Genomic DNA, 12,044 nt, shown 5'->3' with positions numbered 1-12,044 from the left:
AGATCATGACCTGAGCTGAAATCAAGAGTCAGGTGCTTAACTGACTGAGCCACCCAGGTGCCCCTGAAAATGTAATTTCTATTAACAACACTACTAGCCTCTCTCCACCTGGGACACAGAACACTTGATTGACCTGATGGGTGGGCTTGTAAGAAAGAACTAGGCACTTGTGGCTCTGTCGTCTCTCCCCCTTGGGAGCCAGCCCAACAATGGGACCTGGCGTTCCAGTCTGCCCCTGTAGTGAGGAGGGCTGCCTTTTACACCCGTGCCAACGACCTCTGCATTTGTGTGATCCAAGTAGCAAGCCCATTTCGTTTCCCAAATAAGCCACGTTCCCCAACAAACTTTTCTTTTTCCAAATTTTAATTTAAATTCTAGTTAGTTAACATATAATATAATATTGGTTTCAAGAGTAGAATTTAGTGGTTCATCACTTACGTGTGACACCCACTGCTCATCACAAGCGCCCTCCTTAATACCCATCACCCATTACCACATCCCCCACCCGCCTCCCTCTATCTCCTCAGTTCATTCTCTGTCGTCAAGAGTCTCTTACGGTGGGGCGCCCGGGCGGCTCAGATGGTTGAGCATCTACCTTCGGCTCAGGTCATGACCCCAGGGTCCTGGGATCTAGTCCCACGTTGGGCTCCCTGCTCAACGGGGAGCCTGCTTCTCCCTCTCCCTCTGCTGCTCCCCCTGCTTGTGCTCTCTCTCTCTGAAAAATAAATAAAATCTTTAAAAAAAAGTCTCTTACGGTTTGCCTCCCCCTCTCCTCTTTTTTTTCCTGTTCCCACATGTTCATCTATTTTGTTTATTAAATTCTATATATGAGTGAAATCATATGGTATTTGTCTTTCTCTGACTTATTTCGCTTAACATAATACCACCAACTCCATCCACATCACTGTAAATGGCAAGATTTCACTCTTTCGATGGCTGAGTAATATTCCATTATATATATATATACACACACATATATATAATACAGACGGACACACACACACACACACACATATATATATATACCCCACATCTTCTTTATCCATTCATCAATCGATGGACATTTGGGCTCTCTTCATAGCTTGGCTATTGTTGATAATGCTGCTATAAACATCAGGGTGCAGGTACCCTTTCGATTCTCTATTTTTGTATCCTTTGGGTAAATACCTAGTAGCGCAATTGCGGGGTTGTAGGATAGTTCTATTTTTAACTTTTTGAGGAAATTCCATACTGAGTGGCTGCACCAGCTTGCATTCCCACCAACAGTGTAAAAGTGTTTCCCTTTCTCCGCATCCTTACCAGCACCTGTTGTTTCCTGTTACAACAAGCTTTTTAACAGTAGTAAATCTGATATTTATTCCATCTGTCCCATGCCTATTTTTCAACAGAGTCAGATTTAAGCAGGAAAGTGAGGAGCATTTATAGACTTATCTTTAGAACCTCTATCCCCACTGGCCTCAGACTAGCAACACCTACTTGCCTTCCCAAACCTTAGCAATTAGCAGAATAACTGGCCACCAGTGTGGTAGAGAGGCTCCAGTGGTCCCAGCCAGCTCCTGGCCGCTTCAGACCTCCAAGCCAAAGAATGATATTTTTTGCACCACAATTAGAGCTCTGAGTTGAGACCTGGAGAACAGGGACACAGGAAGTCGAAACAGTTCACTGCATGCTGTAAATAACTGATTATCCCTCCTCTCCCAAAAGCAAGTTTTTTGAGTGGGAAGGAAGGTCAGTGCCAAAGACACTAGATGACAATGACAGAACCAAAGCAAAGGCCCAAAGAGGGACCTGAGAGCTTGAAGCTTCAGCACCTCACAGAGCTCCTGCTTGGGTTCACTCCTTCAGTTCCCTAGCCCACCAGTCTCCCCTGCTCGGAAAAAATCAGATGGTGGGTGTGGCCACGTCAGTCCTGGGCTAAGCATGACAGGACCTTCCATACAGCTGAGCCTCTGGAAGAGGCGGCACTTTCAAAGACCTGTCTGAGCCTCCCTGTCACTGTGCTGCCTGGGGGTGGGAATCCTGGTGACGCAGTCTCGTTTGGATTATGTGACCCTAATTTGTAACCCAGGTAACATTTACAGAGAAACTTTAAACCTCCCAGGCTAAGGTACTGAGTCACTGAGCCCACCCCCTAGATATTTGCCTTCCTTACCCCTGGCCGTAGGGGTGGAAGGCCGACTCTCTGACATCTTGCCTCAGCCATAGAAACTAAAGAATGCAGGGAGCCACGTGGCCACACTGCTGAATTCTCCTCACAGCCCCGTGCTCCCGCTCAGACTCTCCCCAGAACCGCAGTGTGTTGGGCTTTGCCCTGTGCTCTTATTCCCTTCCTGGATCTGCCCTCTCCCCCACTCCCTCGCCACCTGCTCCTGTTAAGTGCAGGCCACGTGTGAGGCTTTAGCTGTCCTGAATACCGAGCTGGGTCATGCTCCAAGACCAGGCAGTGAGGAGAGGGCTCCTCAAAGACGCAGGAAATGAGCTGGCAACTCAGCCCGGCACACCTGGCCTGGTCCTCCCTGCCACACCTGTGCTCTGTCCAACATGTCTGTGAGAAATACAGGTGGATTTCTGAGTGCGGGGAAGAAGAAGGGCTGAATGAAAGAAAGGGGAAGCTGGAGAGGAAGAGAAGAGAGAAAAGAAAGAGGCAAGAGAAGACGTATAAGGAAATGCTGAAAACCCTACACAGAGACAAGTGAAGAAAAAGGAAGAAAACAAGAGAATGTAGGGGTTCCTAGCAGCCCCAGGGGTCCAGCCCTCCCTGCTCAAAGCCTGTGGTCCTTCCCCTGCCCTAACTGCCTGCTACCTGCCCTTCCTAGGTTTTTCTTTTTCTTTTTCTTTTCTTTTCTTTTTTTTTTTTTTTTTGCTAGTCACATGAAGCCGTGAGAGTGGAGAAGGAACAAAGAAATCTGTAACTGGGTGTGATGAATTAATTATGAAACCACTGCACTCAGACCAGCCCTCTTGGGCATTTTCAGCTCCTCAGACCTTCCCCAGACTGAGTCCCCAGGCTGCAATGTACTTTTGGGTCAGGGCAGTGCCAGGATCCTCCAAATATGGCTCCTTGACCATTTCCTCTCTTGCAGAGCCCTCAGGGGAACACTTACCAGCTGCAGCCCAGCACTCACACTCTCCTGCCACTGGATCCCAGGGAGCTTCTGAGGGGAACCAGTGGGGTCCCAGCCTGCCAGCTCCATCCTGGCTGACTAGCACACAGGGGCAGGCCTCCACTCCTGCAAGCCCCAAGCCCTCACAAAAAGAGAAGAGACTACAGGGGGGATGGGGCAGGAAGAGTCTGACTGCCCTCCAGAACCCAGCCTCTTGAGTGAGCTAAGCAAATGGAGGAGCTGCCTCTCCCCAAGTCCTGACTCAGTGTGATCTCCATCTGGTTACTGCCCCTGCATCTCCAGCCCTACACAGGTCGTGGACTGTCTGGACTGGTTGCTCCTCATTGGTACGAGGTAGGAATGAAACAGTACAATGCGAAGAATCACATCTAAATCTTATCAAGACTCTAAGTCTTATCAAGACTCTCCGTCAATAGTGCATGTGACTCTTGATCTTGGGGTCATGAGTTCGAGCCCCACATTGTGTGTAGAGATTACTTAAAAAAAAAAAAAAGACTCTAATTCCAACTACCAATTTACAGGAAATATGCAGGCCAGGGGAACATGTTAAAGAATACTCCTGGGCTCACTTCCTTCCATGGACACAACTAGATAACATCCATATCAGCATAAATAACCCAGAAAACAACGTGAACACTGGCAGAATATATTCCCTACAGCAGAGAAGAAGGCACATCAAAAAGGGCAAGAAGGGTGGAGACATGGTCAGGAGGTAAGTGGACCCCAGGGACCATCTGCAATAGGGAAGGACACAACACGCACTGAAGGAAGAGGAGCAGATCCCCAAGCCAGGCATCCCAGGCACAGGGGACTTGCATGGGAAACATGGATTTTCATAACATTTGGCTTTGAAAACCAGAGAGGCCCAAACACTTGGGGGAGCTTAACACCTGAACACTAAAACGCAGTGGGTTTGGCTCTGGAAGAGGCAGGAGGGTAGAATACTTGCCCTTAAGAGATAGTACAAGCAACAGCCCCACTGCGATGCAGCATAGAAGCAGCAGTTTGAAAAATGCCTGGAGTTTATGGGAAGATATATTTACTCATCTCGGAGTGTGTGCTGAAGGGACAGGGATCATTGGGAGACCTCTGCAAGAACAAAAGAGCTGGCGGGCACCATTCCCCTGCCTCAGCCTGGACACAGGGACACCTGTGGCAACCAGTGCAGTGCCAACATTCTCTATCTAACTTGCTAACCATGTGCCCCTGTGCTCTTCTGCAGATCCACCCCCTCCAAGCTAGCCTAGGCAGGAGTTTCCCTCAGTGGCTACAGGTCCCCTCCACTGGCTAGGACCTTGCTGACACCATGTGCCCTGTCCCTGCATTCTCCTGCAGACCTGTCCCTGCTAGTACACCCTTGGCAGGAGTCCATCCAAAGCTGCACCACAAGGATGGTAGTGTGCAAGCAGCCCCGACAGGGGTTAGCAGCCCCCCAAAATGACCACTACCCAAGGGAGAGGGGAAGAAAACCACACACACCTGTTTGCAACCCCAGCAGTGGGCTGGAGGCAGACATCTAGTCTGACTGCAGGCCATGTTCACCAAGGAAAGCTTCTCAGAGGATAACACAGGGAGAACACCTGCAGCTCTGGCAAATGCCTGATCTGACTCAACTCAAAGTCAAGGTGGCCCCAGACAGGCCCAGTAACAACACAGGGACCAAATCCTGCTCAGAACAGGCAAAGAGCCACTGCAGATGACGAGACTGAAGGCAAAAGTAGCCCAGCCACAACAGCAGGGTGCACACTACACACACGGGAGACACCCCGGAAATGCCAGGTTCTGAACAGGGGACATTGCACTACAGGGCACTCGAGGACCTCTTCACATGCCACTACTTCCAAGAGTGGGAGATGCAGTTGACTTTCCTAACACATACGAACAGACACAGAGAGTTAGATAAAATGAAAAAACAGAGGAATATGTCCCAAAGGAAAGATCAGGACAAAATCACAGCAAGAGAGCCAAATGAAACAGAGATAAGTAATATACCTGATAGAGGATTTAAAGTAATGGTCATAAAGATATTAACTAGACTTCTCAAAATATTCCAAAAAATAGAAGAAGGATAGCTTCCAAATTTATTCTATGATGCTAGCATTATCCTGATACCAAAATCAGACAGAGACACTATGAAAAAAGAAGAAAGAAAGAAAGAAAGAAAGAAAGAAAGAAAGAAAGAAAGAGAAAGAGAGAGAGAGAGAAGGGAAGGGAAGGGAAAAGAGAAGAGAAGAGAAGCAAAGAGAAGCAAAGCGAAGCAAAGTAAAGAGGAGGGGAGGGGAGGGGAAGACAAGACAATACAGAATGACAGGCCAATATCCCTGATGAATATAGATGCAAAACTTCTCAAAAAAATGTTGGCAAATTGAATCCAACAATACATTAAAAAAGTCATTCACCACAATTGAGTGGCATTTATTCTTGGGCTGCAAGGCTGGTTTGATGTTCGCAAATCCATCAATGTTATATATCACATCAATAAGAGAAAGGATAAAAAGACATATGACATTCTGAAGATGCAGAAAAAGCATTTGACAAAGTACAACATCCATTTATGCTAAAAACCCTCAACAAAGTAGGTTTGGAGGGACAATACCTCAACATAATAAAGGCCATACATGAGAAACCCACAGTGAACATCATTCTCAATGTGAAAAAATGAGAGATTTCCCCCTAAGATCAGGAACAAGACAAGGATGTTCACTTATCGCTTTCATTCAATGTAGTACTGGAAGTCCTAGCCATAGCAATCAAACAAAAAGAAATAAAAGGCATCTAAATTGGTAAGAAAAAAGTAAAACTTTTGCTATATGCAGATGATATGATACTATATACAGGAAACACTAAAGACTCCACCAAGGGGCACCTGCGTGGCTCAGTCAGTTGAGTGTCTACCTTCGACTTGGGTCATGAGCCCCACATCAGGCTCCTTGCTCAGCAGAACCTGCTTCTCCCTCCTCTTCTCGCTTTCCCTTTGCCTGCCATCCTGCCTGCTTATGCTCTCTCTGTCAAATAAATAAATAAATAAATAAATAAATAAATAAATAAATAAATAAAATCTTAAAAAAAAAAAAGACTCCACCAGAAAATTACTAGAACTGATAGATGAATAGTGTAAAGTCGCAGGATACAAAATCAACATACAGAAATCCATCGCATTCCTTTTTTTTTTTTAAGGTTTATTTATTTATTTTAGAGAGAGAACATGTGGGGGGGGCGGTAGGCAAGAGGGGGAGAGGGAGAGGGAGAAAGAATCTTAAGCAGATGCCAAGCTGAGCACAGAGCTTGACACAGGTCCTGGTCCCATGACCCCAAGATCAAGCCCTCAGCTGAAACCAAGGGTCAGTCACTCAACCGACAGCACCACCAGGGTGCCACCCAGGCACCCCACCATTGCATTTCTATACACTAATAATGAAGCAGCAGAAAGAGAAATTAACAAACAATCCCACTTACAACTGCACCAAAAATAATGAAATACCTAGAAATAAACTTAACTTTTCTGAACGAGGTTTGGGAACTTAGATGAGCTCCAAGCATCAGGAGATGATTGAAGCAAGAGAAGGAAGAGCTTCAGGAGCTCACAGTCTAAAGGCATTGGCCCCTTGGCACTCCACCCTCTTTCCAGAGCAGACAGTGTTGCAAAAGTCCCTTATGTACAACAGAAAATTGTGTCTGATAGAAAAGAAAATCGTGGGCGCCTGGGTTGCACAGTCAGCTGAGCGTGGGACTCTTGGCTCTGGCTCAGGTCATGATCTCATGGTCCTAAGCTTAAGCCCCATGTCGGGCTCCCTGCTCAGCGAGAAGTCTGCTTCAGATTCTCTCTCCCTCTCCCTCTGCCCTTCCCCACTGCGCATGCTCACTCTCACTCTCTCTCTCTCTCAAATAGATAAATCTTTAAAAAAAAAAAAAAGGAGAGAAAGAAAACAGATCCCTTATATTTCCTCAAAAATCTCATTGGCACATTTTTCTTTTTTCCTTTTGTATTTTCAATCTGCCTGGCCCAGGCCTGTGACCTATAAAGCAAGACCCTGCTTCCCATCAGCCAATGCGTGGGTGATGACTTGGCATCTTCTCTGGGCCCCGCCTGAGCTGCTATCATGGAAGAATCAGGGGAAAGACACAAGTCTATAAACTTGTGCCTGCAAGGCTCTTGTGACTTGGCCTCTTCTTCATTCATCGAATAAAGAAGGTACTTATTCTATTGCAACAGTTTATAATAGGGGTGCCTGGGTAGCGCAGTCGTTAAGCATCTGCCTTCGGCTCAGGGCGTGATCCCAGCGTTCTGGGATCGAGCCCCACATCAGGCTCCTCTGCTGGGAGCCTGCTTCTTCCTCTCCCACTCCCCTGCTTGTGTTCCTTCTCTCACTGGCTGTCTCTTTGTCAAATAAATAAATAAAATCTTTAAAAAAAAAAACAGTGTTTATAATAAAGGGTATTTGAAAGCAATCCAGATGCCAACTTGTTGGGGCTGTTTATTGAACTATGGCATGTTCCCACAATAAAACACTGAGTTAGATAAAGGAATTACTCTCTATGACCCAAAATAGAAAGATCCCGAGGGCATATGGTTAAATAAAAAGAGCAAAGCCTAGAACAGTGTGAGTAATATGCCGCCTTTTGTAAATCAGAAAAGGAAAAACAGAATATTCATATTTGCATTTGTTTATTTTGCACAAAGAAACACAAGAAACTAATAAATACAGTGGGAAAAAATAGATGGGGTGGGAAAGAGGATAGGGTGAAGTTGGGATGGGCATAAGACTTTCCAATCTATCCTTTTCACATTTTTTTATTTTTAAAAATATGATTGCATACCTATTTGAAATTTTTATTTTAAGTATAATAAAACTTAGAGATTATTAGGGTACTACCCTCTCAGCCTACACAATGTGCTATAAATTTGTACCCACAGGATGGCCCAAAGTCCAGAGCAGACCTGTTTACTGGGAGGGGAGACGAGGCAGCAAAAGCAAAGCATACGAGGGAGGTAGTAGCAAGTGGTAAGGCAGAAGCAGGGGCTGGAATGAGTCCCTGAGGACTATCACACTGTGGGTAGGAAATGGACCAAAATAGTAACAGTAATGGAAGTATGGGTGAATTTTTAAAAAGTTTTATTTAAGTTATCTTTACATCCCACTTGGGACTTGAACTCAGAACCCGGAAATCAAGTCACATGCTCCTCTGACTGAGCCAGCCAAGTGCTCCAATATGGGTGATTTTTGTTTCATCGGTACTTTTTGACGTTTACAAATTTGCTACCACAAGCATGTTTTACAACCAGGAAGTATTATTATTAAATGTTACTTATTACATTAAGTGTTACTCCCAGCGATGACAGGAGGAGACAGCAGAGGATAAGGGAACCAAAAGGTGCGCTGAGCTGCTGGAGGCTTTTCTGTAGTTCCGCGAATCGCCATCAGGGGTCAGCAGCACGCCGCAGTCCGCCCGCCGCGGGCCACAGGTGAGGAGGAGGCGGCTCCATCCGGGGAAAGGCTCCTGCCATCCTCAGTCTCACACTAATCGCCATTTGCTTTCCACAGGCTTCTGTCTCGGGCCATTTCCCACTAAATGGCAGTCACGGGGGTCTCGGAGGGCCACAGCTGCCTGCAAGCTGGGGGCCGGTGGGGGAGGGGGGCGCTGGCGGAGACTCTTGGAACCTGCACTCTCCCTGCCTGGGGACTCTGGACAAAGAGAAGGCTCCAAAAATCCATTCCTCCTGGGTGGGGGACGGGAAACTGAGCCGGTTTCCGGGACTGGAACTCGGCCAAAGGAGAGCCAGGGGTCCCAGGAGGAAGATTGCCGCTCCCAGTAGGGCTAATGGTTCTGTCCTCATCAAGCAAGGGGACTGGTGGAGAGCTTGTCTGAGGGTGAATTAGGGGCTGCGGCTGCCCAAACTCCACCCTCTGAGCTGGAGAACTGACCAAGGCCCACCAGGAGTTTATGGAAACCTGTTACTGAGAGGTGCTTCAGACAAGAAGAGAAAACAGTCCAGTGTTGCAGTGTGAGCACCAACCTAAGACTCTGGAAACCTGCTGTTACTCACTATGTGACCTTGAGAGAGTAGTTTACCCTCTCTGGGCGGTAATTGAGCCCTCTGTAATACAGAGTTAGATAAGATGATCTTTAGGCCTCTCCCAGCTCCAATATTTTATGAATCTAAAAATTCCAGTCTTCCTACCCTTCCTTGCCCCAGAAGGGGCCTAGCTCCCGGAAGGTCTGGCTGGACCAGGACAGACCTCATCCCCCTTATGTATGGTATCTGGCCAGTCCCCAGGCAAAGCCCCTTTGGAAGATTGGATCAAGGCCACCCTGAAGGTAGAGGAGGAAAAGGCTTTTGGCTAAAAGCTGGGATAAAATGAAACTCAGCAGCTCTGCGTCGGCGGCACCATTATGTGTAAGATTGAGTGGTATGGACGTTGCTCTGGCGAAGCCAGCTGGAAGTGCTCCCTGTCCCCACCATGCTCCTGGACACCCCACAGCTCTGCCAGCCCCCACACCTTCTATTTACACCCTTCCTGGACAGAGAAGAAAGGACCAAAAAGGTGAAGTTATTTTTAGGGTAACTGCTATATAATGAACATAGTACATATGTGAAAATAATATTTATAATCCAGTATGCTAACTTAATAGGTGGTCTATGGATATATATATCTATATCTATCTCCAGTCCTCTAGTGATCAATTCTTGTGAGAGGCAAGGATCGCATCAGTCACTCAAAATCCTGATTATGGGAAAAGGGACATTCTGACATTCTGGGTGGCTGAAGCAGGTTACAGAATCCTATTCTGGTGAGCTTTAAAAGTCAAGCAGGCACAACTTCCTGATTATTTGGGCAGCTCTTCCAGAAGTGGCGATGGTTTAGATAGCTTTCAGGATCCCTTCCAGGTTGAGACCCTATATTGTTTATCTCAGTTTTGCTAGTCTTTTCAGCCAACATACCTTCCCCTTGTTTTCCCCATTCCAAATGAAGAGCTAACTAGAGAAAGACCCAGATCCTGATTTTGTGGGACCCTGAGGCTTAAACATATTTGGAGGGCCCTCTTAAAGAAAAAGAATTTTAAATCACTAATACACAAGTTCTCTTAGAAGAGGTCCATGCACATACAAGCCCTGAAAGGGGAGCTTCAGTAACACCACAGTGAATCGGTTCCCATTTGGAGATGTCTTCAAACTCTAAAAAGTCCACCTGTTTCCCTCCTTCTTCCAAATCTTTTTCTCTTCCTTTCCCTTCCCTTTTGTTTATTGGTTCCCCTCCCTTCCCATGAGGCATCTGGGACCAGAGGGACCTGCAGGGCCAGCTGAGGAGGTGGTAGTGGGGGGTGAAGAGGGACCGCATACACGGGGAATCAGTAACTATGAAGATACATTGAGGATAGTGGGAGCCAGGTTTCTCACTGATGGGGAACAGAGTTAGACATGGGAAGGGCTGAGGCTGAAATAAACCCATGGTATTGAATGGAATTGGAGATATAGGTGCAAACTCATGGTTGTTTGCTTTTTCTAAGTAAGCTCTGGCCCAACGTGGAGCTTGAATTCACGACCTCAAGATCAAGAGTCACAGGCTCCACCAATGGAATCAACCAGGCACCCTGCAAACTCATGGCTTTTTAATATACATAGATAAACTTGGAAATAGATGTAAATGTATACATGTAAGTATACATGTGTTTTAATACATACAATTAACAAACAAAAATTCAACTGAGTACACACGAAGATCTAATTGGGTTTACTAAGTGATTCACAGAATCAGGCAGCAACCCATCTAGCAAGTAGAGGGGAACTCTGAGGAGCCATATAAAATGGAAGATTTTATACGAAAGACAGTGGGGCAAGAAGTCATTAACAAAAGAGAAGATCGTTCCAGGCAAGGTCATCTCCCCTTAGGGTGAAGGGCATGGGCTCTTATTAGGTGGATTACCTCATCTTTGGGGGATGGAGATGGCCCATGTGGTAGATCATCTCATTGGTACTGATCAGAAAATTCCTGACTGACCAGTTAAGACTTACATTTCTGGGGGCGCCTGGGTGACACAGCGGTTAAGCGTCTGACTTCGGCTCAGGGCGTGATCCCGGCGTTATGGGATCGAGCCCCACATCAGGCTCCTCTGCTGTGAGCCTGCTTCTTCCTCTCCCACTCCCCCTGCTTGTGTTCCCTCTCTCGCTGGCTGTCTCTATGTCTGTCGAATAAATAAATAAAATCTTTAAAAAAAAAAAAAAGACTTACATTTCTGAGGGAAGTTGAAACTGCACTTAGGTTAGGTATTAAGGCCCGATTGGTAACTTGGCCTAAGTGACACCATTTTGGGAGCACGGTTTTCTTTTCTTTTCTTTTTTTTAAAGATTTTATTTATTTGTCAGAGAGAGAGAGAGCACAAGCAGGGGGAGCTGCAGGCAGAGAGAGAAGTAGGCTCCCCGCTGAGCAAGAAGCTCCATGAAGGACTCCATCCCAGGACCCTGGGATCATGACCCTAGCTGAAGGCAGATGCTTAACTGACTGAACCACCCAGGCTTCCACAAGTGTGATTTTCTTTTTAACAATATAGATTATAGTTACATATGCGCATATATGAATTCTATTTATGTACATACACACACAGCAGTAACAAGGAGCACATCTAATGCTCAGGTCAGTTTCTAAATATTCTCTACCAAAAGGAACAAAGTTCTTTGGAGAAGAGCTCGTGTCCAGAATGAGACAAGGAAAGTACAAAATGAACCTAGAATATTTAATTGTGTCAAAAAGTAAGGAATTTCTCAAAATATTGTAGGAATTTATCAGAGTCACAGCAGACAGCTTAACAGAGTTCCCATGGCCAAGTCTTTAACAGTGTGAGCATCTTAAGAGAAATAATGATAGTGTTAGAGTGTAGCCCATTGAATAGAATCAGAATCTGTGAACCCTAATGATAGAT

The sequence above is a fragment of the Ursus americanus genome, chromosome 25, assembly GCF_024610735.1.
Source record: "Ursus americanus isolate L20-20 chromosome 25, mUrsAme1.1.p, whole genome shotgun sequence".
Lineage (NCBI taxonomy): Eukaryota > Metazoa > Chordata > Mammalia > Carnivora > Ursidae > Ursus > Ursus americanus.
Note: the sequence above shows the minus strand (reverse complement) of the source record.